Source organism: Gracilinanus agilis, chromosome 3 (assembly GCF_016433145.1).
Source record: "Gracilinanus agilis isolate LMUSP501 chromosome 3, AgileGrace, whole genome shotgun sequence".
NCBI classification, from domain to species: domain Eukaryota; kingdom Metazoa; phylum Chordata; class Mammalia; order Didelphimorphia; family Didelphidae; genus Gracilinanus; species Gracilinanus agilis.
The window spans coordinates 545775722-545788726 of NC_058132.1; positions in this window are offsets into that span (position 1 = coordinate 545775722).

Here is a 13005-nt window from a genome sequence, read left to right on the forward strand (position 1 = left end):
ATATATATATATATATAGATATGTCCATCTGTCTATCCTTCTGTCTACCTTTCTATTTCTCTCTATTCATTTATCCACATGCTTGCATTTACACAGACATAAATTTGCATCATGAATATTAAAATTATTGCAAATGACATTGACCTCATTCAGTATGTATATTTAAGTTACTAATGCATTCATATTTGAAATTTTTTCTATTAAACATATACTGCATTAATGTTGGCGAAGACGTGGCGCACATGCACTGATGTGCCAGAAGCACCTACTCCATTTCCTGTCTCTACCACACCTGGGTACAATCTCTCCATCTCTCCACCCACCAGACCAATGGTAGCACTTCCTCTCTCCACTCTCTGGGGTTATCTCTAAAAGGTTTGTCTTTTAGAGATCTCTAAAAGGTTTGCCAATGCTGTACTATATATTTAGTGAACACAGTATGGTTTCCTTATTATCTCAATGAAGAATTTTTAAATAGTTAAAGTATTTTTAAAAAGCAATGACCAATAAAACTACATCTAAGAAAAGAAAAAAAAATTAAAATAATCAAAGAAAAAGATACTTTAAAAATTTCTCACCATATCTCTCATTTGCTGGTAATTCCTAAGCTGTTTGTGACTTCTCACCATAGGTCATTTTTGAATGTCTTCTGAGGATCAAAACTCACTAACTTACTTTGTATAAAATCTGCCTTCTCAATATGAAAACAAAATTAAGATACATTGATTTAATATATTTAAAACGAGAGCAACTAGAATATTTTCATTGCATGAGTACTTAAGGAATTATGATAAGAACAAACAAGATAATTCTTTAATTTCATATCTAATATCTTTATTCTCTGACCTGAAAATCAAAAGACACGCAATGTTTTCTTGAAGTCATATTTATGTAAAAATGTACAATTTAAAATACCTAACCAGACAGAACAAAGATCTCTTCGAGTAGAGCTAAATTGAGACCAGTTTTCGTTAATAACTTGTGAAGTTTGTGACTTAGACACAAATGCAGTTCAGGAATCTTTAGGAACAGGGAGAAATATATAGGGGTATCAAGCAGAAAGTAATGGCACTGTTCTACTCATATTGTGCTGAAAGGTTATTGTATTTATATAACTACAAATTCATACAGTTTATTTTTAAATAAGCTCAATATAATTCAAAAATCTTCTCTATTTCTTTATTTTCTTAAATTTTTCATATAATAAAGCAAGGTGATATGAATACATGCCTAGTAACAAAATGATGTCAGAAATAGTTTGTAAAAATAGATGTTCAATATACATATACAATTTTAGAAAAATAAAAATAAACATATATATATATAATTTTGATTAAATTAAATCCATATCTTTGCATCTCAATGTGAGCACTAATTAAAGATTTTTTAAAGATTATAGAAATTAATTTACATTCTAAAATCATTAGTTCATTTTTCAACATACTTGAAAGTGGCAATGAAATTATCAAGCTGAGAATTTAATTTATTTTGCTTTAATAATTTAGTAGTGCCTATTTTATTTTTTTAATTTAAATTTTTATTTTGAATATTTTCCCAAGTTACATGTTTCATGTTCTTTTCCTCTCCTCCAAATGCCCCACTCCCCCATAGCTGAAGCACCATTCCACTGGGTTTTACATGTAGCACTGATTAAGACCTAATTCCATATTATTGATAGTTGGACTAGAGTTATCGTTTAGTGTCTACATCCCCACTAATATCCCCATCAGCCTATGTATTCAAGCAATTGTTTTTCTTCTTAAGTTCCTTTTACAGTTGAGGAAATTGCATCAAATAAGATTAAATGACTTGCCTAGGGTCCCAGAGATTGCAAGTGTCTAAAGCAAAAATTGAACGTGGGTCTGCCTCACTCCAGGCCAGGTATCCCATCCACTTTGCCAGATAGCTGCCAATGTAATTAATAGAATACAAAAAGAAAAGTTAGGGGTAGGTAAAGGAACAGGAGAAATAGAAATGGAGGGAAATAGAGAATCTGAAATGTCATTAGTTGTCATGGACATCAGTTGATATAAATCCAGATTAGTCTCCTTTGCTAAAAGTATTAGCAAAGGATAAAGATTTAACACTCATAGCAATTGAACAAATGTATACTCTTGAAAAGTGTTGAGATAAATTGAAGAAATGCAATGTAAAACCTTCCTCACATCATATCTGTTATTCAGACATTACCAGTAAAAGATTCCTCATTTCTCTCTGTCTCTTTAGAAAACAGTATATGATATCAGTCTAGAGTTATTCTATTTATCGTCATTTTATCAATCTTATTCAGTGGCTATGTTCTTACTCTCTGATTAGCAAAGCTAGCTTGTAGCATTTTAGATATTATTTACATGCATTTGGCATTCAGGGGTAAAAAATAATCGTAAAATATTGAGTGTCTAATAAGGAAAGGAAATAAAAATCCCTGAAAGGATTTATCAAGGAAAAGCTAAAGCCTAGAAAACCTTCTCAAAAGAGATAAGCTTCAATTGCTAAGTAATCAGCACACTAGAAAAGAAAGCTAACATGTCCTTTAATCTGCTCTTCTAACCACCCCTCTAGTTAGGTGTCAAATAAGGAGAGGATATGGGTATTGACCTGATTCCTAGAGCTGATTATCTTTTGAGGCCAGATAATGATATGCAAACCTAAAAATGACCTAAATGTTAAAAAAATCATTTAAAGAGTTAGACTATGAATGCTTTGCTGTGAGATAACCTCAAAGAAATTTCTTTCACTAACTTACATAAGCTCAATACTTAAAGAACATTATATACTGTTTTAAAAGGGTTCACCAATTATCTCTTTAATATAATACAATAAAGTATTCATAGTATGCCTTTAATAAAATTAATATATTCCATTATGACTAGTAAACATTAATGAAAATATACAACTTTACAATTAAGATCTAGCACTAAAGCATGTTTATTGGAGTAGGGAAAGCACAATGGTTTGATTCTTCTTTGCAAGTTGAAAGGTGACAAATATATCTTCCTGATCCTTGCTTACAACTAGACCTCATGGTTGTTTTCCAAAACTAGCTTTAGTTGTCATTTCTTTATATTACCTTAGTGTGTCATTGTATACACACTTAGATATACATATGCTCTTTGTTCTGACTAAATCCATTCTCTCATATCCATGTACACCATATGAAAATTATATAGCATGGAGGTTTTACTTCACACCAATCAGACAAAACATCAAAAGGCAAAAACGATAAATGTTAGAAAAGTTATAGACACATTAATGCACTTTCACTGGAGATGTAAATTGATCAAACTTTCTTGGAAAATATTTTCTGGCTATATAGAAAAGTTTTGATGAATAGTATCAATTTCTCAAGTCAATACTGAAGATATGTAGATATTATATATGAACATATATAGTATGTACCTGCAAATACAAATCTATATTCATAACTTTTACCTATACATATAGCATACATGTTTTATAATATCTAAAAACTTCATATGTGTGTATATATCCAAAATATATTTTACATATTATATATTTATATGATGTAATTAAATAGTTTTTAGATATTATATAAGTGATTAATATACAATATTACATATTATGTTTATAATATATTATATATAATATATGTATACATACATATATAGTTTTTTTGTAGTGGAAAGGATTGGAAAAATATCCTGCTATTTACTAGGTTACCTGCATAATTGAGGGCAAGTTCAATTGTTCCTGTGGGCTAGAGTTTCTTCATCCATAAATTAAGAAGAGATAGATATTTGTTTCATTCTGCTTTAAAACTGATAATGCTGGGATCTTAAATATTGGAGAAATGATTTTATATGATCATAATTAACATAAATAATATGAGTTATAATTATAATTATATTTAGAAATTCTACAACCTCTATGAGTATGAAGGGCTTTCAATATTGTAATGTAATAATGTAATAGAATATTATTACACTTGTAGGAGTGTTGGATATGAGAAAGCCTGGGGACATCCAACAATTTGTATATTCATACATGTATACTCTGTGAACTAAATGACATTAGACCTGTCATTTAATATTTAGGGACTTCAGATTCCTTGTTTATAATATGGTAAATGAGTTTAAACATGGTGTTCATTGTCCCTTCTAGTTCTAATTCTTGTTCTGTGATTCTAATGGTATGTTCTGCAAAATGATATAGGGGATTTCATATCAAAGGAGTTTGTTTATTTTTAACAAAATGAAAGTAAAATGGGGTTATCTAAAACTAAATCAGTCATTTGCTTAATTCATTCTTGTCAAAACTAAGTGGGAACCAATGACTAATTTCATATTTTATGTCTATTCTTTGTTTTAAAAATACATTTTGAAAATTATATTTTTCCTATGTTTTATTGGGAGTTTTATGAAATCAATATTATGTATATAGATCAAATGAAATTTTGTTCACATAATCAAAATGAATATAATGTATGTTTTCATCTTCATAATTATTTCCATAATGCACGTATTAACATTAAAAATCTATGAAACTAGTATCTAGAAATATAACAGTCATGTTTTCCTATATATGTAACCTGTACACCTTAGTCTCTATAATAAATGACATTATTTTCCAGACTAAAAATTTGAAAACTGATTGGTCACAAGAAATAGGGTTCTGTCTATTTTGAAATAAAAATGAATGTGAGTAAGGTTTTTGACTGATTGTTCCATTGAATGGCCAGAATCACAAATATTTAAAGTGAATTGGTAAACTAGTATCATCTCAATTCCTAACATTACCCAATAAGTAATGGGTAATTTACCAATGAAAACAAGAAAAAAAAGACTAGATATGTATGCTTCATGTTAGTATTTCTAATGCCATATTTACATTTTCTGAAGAATATAAAAGTAGCTTATTCATTTTAGAATTTTTCTGTAGACTTTGAATGTTCAATGTAGGAACAAGAACACCACTGTTATGTTATTTTAAGTAGTCCCATGTTGGAAATATAAAATTGTTGTTTTGTGTGTGTGTGTGTGTGTGTGTGTGTGTGTGTGTGTGTGTGTGTGTGTATTAACTGAAATGTATTTTCCCAGGTCAGTAGCATTTGTAGTATTCAGAATTTAACGTATTTACTTTTTCCTCTACTGATTTTCCTATTATATTTCTTAAAAATGAAAACAACACCACAGGAGTTATATTGGTAATTTTTGTATTCTAATATTTTGTAGGCAGAAATGTGAGAAACTAGAAATCAGATTGTTTCTTTCTTGAAGCATCAAATATTTGTAATCACTATCTCTTCTAGAAATAGAATGTTTATACACAATCCCAATCGTTTCTAGTTTGATATAAATACAAATTAAATAATATAGAAATTTTGGTGGAGTGGATTTTATGTTAGTCAGCCTCATACATTTTCCAAATGTACCCTTATTATTTTTTAATTATATATACATATATATATATAGTCATTAGTCATTATTTTTAGTGAACATAATATGAGAACTATGTTGAAGGATAAAAAAATCAGTTATTGCAAAGAAAACAACCTGCCTACCTAACTCTGCTGTTGCCAAATCGAACCGATTATTCTCTCCCAACTTATTATTCCTTCTCAACATGGAAGAGTTTGTTGATTGCCTGAAAAGTATGAATACTTCTCTGGTTCTTATGTAGAGAATGATAGTGTTCTTGGTCATGAATGAGATTAAAAAGTTGCTCTTGGGTCCCATGCCAAAGTATAGGGAAGATTTAAAAACCAAGGGAAGACAGCCACAAATTAAGAATATGTTTAGATGCAGCATATGTGAAGAGCAGAGGTATTTGTCTCCTTGTTTTTATGAATATAGCACATGCATAAAATCATATGAAAGGGAAAAAAGAATGTTCCTGGCCTAATCATAAATCACTCAACCTTATGAGTTTCAATTGATCAATCAATCTAGGAGAAATTATTAAGTGTCTGCTATGTAACAGGAATTGTATAAGGAATTGAAAATAATACTACTAATAATGATAATAATAGCAATAATAAGAGCTAGTATTTTATATAGCATTTTAAAAATTTTAAAGCAGTTTAAAAGTTTATTTATTTTCTTCTTATTGTCCTCATGTTATTGATGAGGAGGCTCAGGCTGAGATAAGTAACATTACTTGCTCAAATTGTTAGTTTCTGAGGCCAGATTTCAACTCAGGTTTTCCTGGTTCAAGTTTCAAGGTTTAATCCTCTACACACAACATCTATGTGCCTCAAAGAATTTCTGTTCTGACTAGAATTTTAGGTAGTCTAATGAAAAGAATGAAATGAGAATTGGAACTGAGTTTTACTCTTCATTAACAGATTGATTATTAACTTGTGAGCTTCTCACTTCCTGTGACTATTAAATTATAGAATTGTTCCAGATCAGTGATTCCCAAAGTGGGTGCTACCACCCCCTAGGGGGTGCTGCACCAATCCAGGGAGGCGGTGATGGCCACAGGTGCATTTATCTTTCCTATCAATTGTTATTAAAATTTAAAAAATTAATTTCCAGGGGGCTAAGTAATATTTTTTCTGGAAAGGGGGTAGTAGACCAAAAAAGTTTGGGAACCACTGTTCTAGATGATCTCTGATAGCTTTCTTTACTCACATATTCACTAATTGGCATTAGTAGGCATAATCAGTGAAATCTCCAAAATACTAGTTCAGGAGAATTGTTATTCATGGGAAAGAGAATGGAGAAATATACTTCAGTATACAGGTGTGAAAGGAAATTCTTTATTCTATTTTGAGTTAATCAATCTAAGAAACCCCTAATTAACCCTTATTTAAAACTTTGTTAAATCAAGTAAAGAGAATTCACAATTCACTTACTTAGAGAGCTCCACCCTTTTAAACCAATCAATAAGAAACTTGTGAATCCTTTTATAAGAGTTGACACCTTAAGAGGATGATAGGTGAATCTGACAAACACTGCCCAATGGGCAGTGCTAGGCAATTTAGAAGATGTATTGGCCCCAGCAAAGAGAGAAAGGGCCAGGAAAAGGCTTTAAAAAGTCCTGAACTTTTCTGGCTTGATTGTCTCTGGCTTGAATCTTGGGCTTGGAGCTTTGGCTGCTGATCTACCTGTTTGAGATGACTTTGGACATGGACCTCAGCTATAACTTGGTACCTTGGTTCTTGGACTGGATCCTTGGTGAGTGAGTAGCTCACTCTCCTTTCCTAGCTTCTAGGGAGATTACTTCCAGTGAGGCCTCCCCTTCTTGGAGGAGGCCTCATGGATTAAACCTTTGTTTTAATTCACCATCAAGTCCTCTGGCTCAGGGGTTAAGGATCCCTGCCTGGGTTGAGCCAGGGACCAGAGCAACATTTAGGGTGATAGGCTAGACATCTTCTCTACCCTCTTTCTGCATATTTCTACTTTCATTCTTTCCACCTCTTTGTAAATAAAGGCTATTGAGAGTCATTTTGACTTGAGATATGATATTTTAAATCAATGACTACAATAATATTTTAGCATCCTCACATATTTAGTCAAACCCTTAAATTTATTTCCTTACACAGGTACAGTGTTACTTTTCTGAAAGTAAATAATTTTAGAGTGACAATTTCTTTTCAGTTATGAATTTTTATTAAATCCATTATAAAGGCAGATGGATTCTAGAAAAAAAACCCTAAATTGAAATCAGGTATCCGAAAACATCAGAGTTTTACTTTTCCTCTCAAAATATTCTTCACTGAATTGTAATAGTGTGAAAAATATTCACTGCAGTTAATTAGATAGACCAGCAGATGCTTATTATTCTGTCTTGGGTCTTTTTAAATACCAAGTGGAAAAATTGATGGTATTATCTTTAAGCAGCTTCATGCTCATGAGAGAGTTATGTAACTTTAAAGTTATTTTCCCTAGTGTTTTTTTGAAATAGTATTATATGAACTATGATGAAAAGTGATTTGTACATATTGCAATATATAGAATAAGAAGTATGCAGTTAATTTACTTTTTTTTGCTTTTTGTTGTTGTTGAGATGTTTTGTTTATCTGACTTCCTAACCTCATATGGGTTTTCTTGATAAAGATATATATTTTTTTAATTTTTATTTTTAGAAAAATTTTCCATGGTTACATGATTCATGTTCTTACTCTCCCATCCACCCACCACACACCTCCAAACCCTGTAGCCAACATGCATTTCCACTGGTTTTTACATGTGTCATCAATCAAGACCTATTTCCATATTATTAATAGTTGAACTGGGGTGGTCCTTAAGAGTCTACATCCCAAATCATATCTATACCAACCCATGTGTACAAGCAGCTGTTTTTCTTCTGTGTTTCTACTCCCATAGTTCTTCCTCTGAATGTGGATAGCATTCTTTTTCATAAGACCCACAGAATTATCCCAGATCATTGCACTGCTGCTAGTACAGGAGTCTATTACATTCTATTTTACCATAGTGTATCAGTCTCTGTGTACAATGTTCTCCTGGTTCTGCTCCTTTCAATCCGCATCAATTCCTGGAGGTCATTCCAGTTCACTATTTCATTATTCCTTTGAGCAAAATAGTATTCCATCATCAGCAGATACAACATTTTGTTCATCTATTCCCCACTTGAAGGGTATGCCCTGGTTTTCCAGTTTTTTGCCACAACAGAGTGAGGCTATAAATATTTTTGTACAAGTCTTTTCCCTTATGATCCTTTTGGGGTATAAACCTAGCAGTGTTATGGCTGGATAAAAGGACAGATAGACTTTTAAAGCCCTTTGAGCATAGTTCCAAATTGCCATTCAGAATGGTAGGATCATTTAACAACTCCACCAACAAAGCATCAATGTTCCAATTTTTTCAAATTCCCTCCAAAATTCACTACTTTCCTGTGATGTCATGTTAACCAATCTGCAAGGTATCAGTTGGTACATCAGAATTGTTTCGATTTGCATTTCTCTAATTATAAGAGATTTAAAACAGTCTCATGTATTTATTGATAGTTTTGATTTCTTTATCTGAAAATTGTCTATTCATGTCCCTTGCCCAGTTATCAATTGGGGAATGGCTTGATTTTTTTGTAGAATTGATTTAGCTCCTTGTATATTTGAGTAATTAGACTTTTTAAAAGAGATTTTTGTTCTAAAATTTTTCCCCAATTTGTTGATTCCCTTCTAATTTTGGTTGCATTGGTTTTCTTTGTACAAAACCATTTTAATTTAATGTAATAAAAATTACTTATTTTACATTTTACAATTTTTTCTAAGTCTTTCCTGGTTTTAAAATCTTTCCTTTCCCAGAGATCTGACAAGGATACTATTCTGTGTTCATCTAATTTACTTATGGTTTGTTTCTTTATATAAATGGCATTCAACCATTCTGAATTTATCGTGGTGTAGGTTGTGAGATATTGATCTAAAACTAATCTCTCCCATATTGTTTTCCAATTTTCTCAACAGTTTTTGTCAAATAGGGTATTTTTATCCCAAAAGATGGACTCTTTGGGTTTATCATAGACTCTCTTGCTGAGGCCACTTACCCCAAGTCTATTTCACTGATCCTACCTTCTGCCTCTTAGCCAGTACCACATTATTTTGATGACAAGTACTTTATAATACAGTTTAAGATCTGTTACTTTTAGGCCACCTTCCTTCATGATTTTTTTCTTCATTATTTCCCTTGGTATTCTAGATCATTTGTTCTTACAAATGAACTTTGTTATAGTTTTGTCTAATTCAGTAAAAAAGTTGCTTGGTAGTTTCATAGGTATGGCACTAAATAAGTAAAACAATTTGGGTACAATGGTCATTTTTATTATGTTAGCTCATTCTACCCATGGGCAATTAAAGTTTTTCCAATTGTTTAGATCTAGATTTAATTGTTTGGAAAGTGTTTTGTAGTTGTGTTTGTATAATTCCTGTGTCTGTTTTGGTAGATAGATTCCTAAGTATTTTATATTGTCTAGGGTGATTTTAAATGGTATTTCTCTTTCTTTTTTTTAATATTTATTAATATTCATTTTTTAGAAAAGTTAACATGGTTACATGATTCATGCTCCTACTTTTCCCTTCACCCCTCACACTCCCTGCACCCCTGGCCAATGTGCATTTCCACTGGTTTTAAGATATGTCATTGATCAAGACCTACTTCCAAATTGTTGATCATTGCATTAGTGTGGTACTTTCAAATCAAAATCCCCAGTCATGTCTGCCTCAACCCATGTGTTCAAGCAGCTGCTTTTCTTCTGTGTTTCCACTCCTGGAGCTCTTCTTCTGAATTTGGGTAGCATTCCTTTCCATAAATTCCTCAGAATTGTCCTGGATCATTGCATTGCTGCTAGTACAGAAGTCCATTACATTCTATTTTACCACAGTGTATTGGTCACTGTGTACAATGTTCTTCTGCCTCTGCTCCCTTCTCCCTGCATCAATTCCTGGAAGTCTTTCCAGATCACATGGAATTCCTCCAGTTCATTATTCCTTTGGGCAAAATAGTATTCCATCACCCGCATATACCACAATTTGTTCAGCCATTCCCCAGTTGAAGGACATACCCTCCTTTTCCAATTTTTTGCCACCACAAAAAGCGCAGCTATAAATATTTTCCTACAAGTCTGTTTATCTATGATCTTTTTTGGGTACAAATCCAACAATGGTATGGCTGGATCAAAGGGCAGGCATTCTTTTATCACTCTTTGGGCATAGTTCCAAATTGCCAGCCAGAATGGTTGGGTCAGTTCACAACTCCACCAGCAATGCATTAATGTCCCAATTTGGCCACATACCCTACAGCATTCATTACTCTCCCCTTCTTTCATTTTAGTCAATCTGCTAGATCTAAGGTGATACCTCAGAGTTGTTTTGATTTGCATTTCTCTAATTATTAGAGATTTAGAACACTTTCTCATGTGCTTATTGATACCTTTGATTTCTTTATCTGAAAATTGCCTATCCATGTCTTTTGCCCATTTATCAATTGGGGAATGGCTTGATTTTTTTATGCAATTGATTTAACTCCTTGTATATTTGAGTAATTAGACCCCAGTCAGAGTTTATTGTTATAAAGATTTTTTCCCTATTTGTTGTTTCCCTTCTGATTTTGGCTGCATTGTTTTTGTTTGTACAAAAGCTTTTTAGTTTAATATAATCAAAACCATTTATTTTACATTTTGTAATTTTCTCTAACTCTTGTTTGGTTTTAAAATCTTTCCTTTCCCAGAGATCTGACAAGTATACTATTCTGTGTTCACTTAAATTATTTATACCTTCCCTCTTTATATTCAAGTCATTCACACATTCTGAATTTATCTTGGTGTAGGGTGTGAAATGTTGATCTAAACCTAATCTCTCCCATATTGTTTTCCAGATTTCCCAGCAGTTTTTGTCAAATAATGGATTCATGTCCCTTGATTTTTAGTATTTCTAATTTAGTTTTCATCTGGGGATTTTTAATTTTCTCGCTTTCTAATTTTTTAAGTTCCATTCCCAATTCATTAATTTCTTCCCTCCCTAATTTGTTTATATATGCTCTCAAGGATATAAATTTCCCCTGAGTACTGGCTTGGCTGTATCACACAGAGATTGGTAGGATGTTTCTTAATTGTCATCTCTTCAATGAAATTGTTGATTATTTCTATGATTTCTTCTTTGACTAGCTGGTTTTGGAGAATCATATTATTTAATTTCCAATTAGTTTTTGATTTGCCTGTCCAGGTGCCCTTAGTAATTATTATTTTTATTGCATTATGATCTGAGAAGGTTACATTTATTATTTCTGTTCTTTTGCATTTGTTTGCAATGTTTCTATGCCCTATTACATCAATCTTTGTGAATGTACCACATGCAGCTGAAAAGAAGGTGTATTCCTTTTTGTTCCTATTTATTTTTCTCCACATATATATTAAATCTAATTTTTCTAGGACTTCATTCATCTCTCTTACCTCTTTCTTATTTATTTTTTGATTTCATTTATCTAGATCTGAAAGAGGGATATTTAGATCTCCCACTAGTATGGCTTTACTGTCTATTTCCTTCTTGAGATCTGCCAGTTTCTCCTTTATGAATCTGGTTGCTTTGCCATTTGGTGGATACATATTGGGCAATCTTATTTCCTCATTGTCTATACTGCCTTTAATCAGGATGTAATGACCTTCCCTGTCTTTTTTTATCATATCTATATTTACTTAGGCTTTGTCAGAAATCATAATCACCACTCCAGCCTTCTTTTTCTCATTTGAAGCCCAAAAGATTTTGCTCAAGCCCTTTATCTTAAACCTGTGTATGTCCACCCGCCTCATATGTGTTTCTTGTAGACAACATATGGTAGGATTTTGGTTTCTAATTCACTCTGTTATTTGCTTCTATTTTATGTGTGAGTTCATCCCATTTACATTCAGAGTTATAATTATCAGTTTTGTATTCTCCAACATTTTGGTATTCTCTCCTAGTTCTACCCCTTCTTCTTGAACTATGCCCTTTGCTCATTGTACAGATGAGGAAACTGAAATAAACAGGGCGAAGTGACTTTTCCAGTTGATGCTGGATTTGAACTCAGATTTCCCTATCTCCATGCCCTGTGCTCTATCCATAGTGCAGTCTACCTGCCCAATTAATTAACTATGACAATCTTAATAATTTTAAACTATTAAAATTACTGTAATATTGAATCACCCTTTTTCTTAATTAGTAATGTTCCCTCTATGAATCAACCCTATTCTGTACATTTGAATTTTGTCTTTTGATAGAGGACAATGTGCATTGTTGGTCTTCCAAATCTAAGCTTGTTTTATATTGTGAGAAGGGAATTGTTTTTTTTAATCAATTAGGGAACTGGACTTCACCTCTATTTTAAATTTGAGTCAATCAGCAACCACAAAACTGATTCCACATTCACTGCTCCCCTGGATGCTGCCAGGCTAATTGAGGAGCTATGATTGTTTCCTGTGGGGTGATGTAGGAGAGCTAGTGGTTGAAGTGAAAACTTACAAGATGAGACCTAGCAGAAAGTTGGATGGGGATGGGAGGGTGCTTGTTGTTTTCTGAGGCTGAGGTTCAGAGACAGATATGGAGTTGTTAAG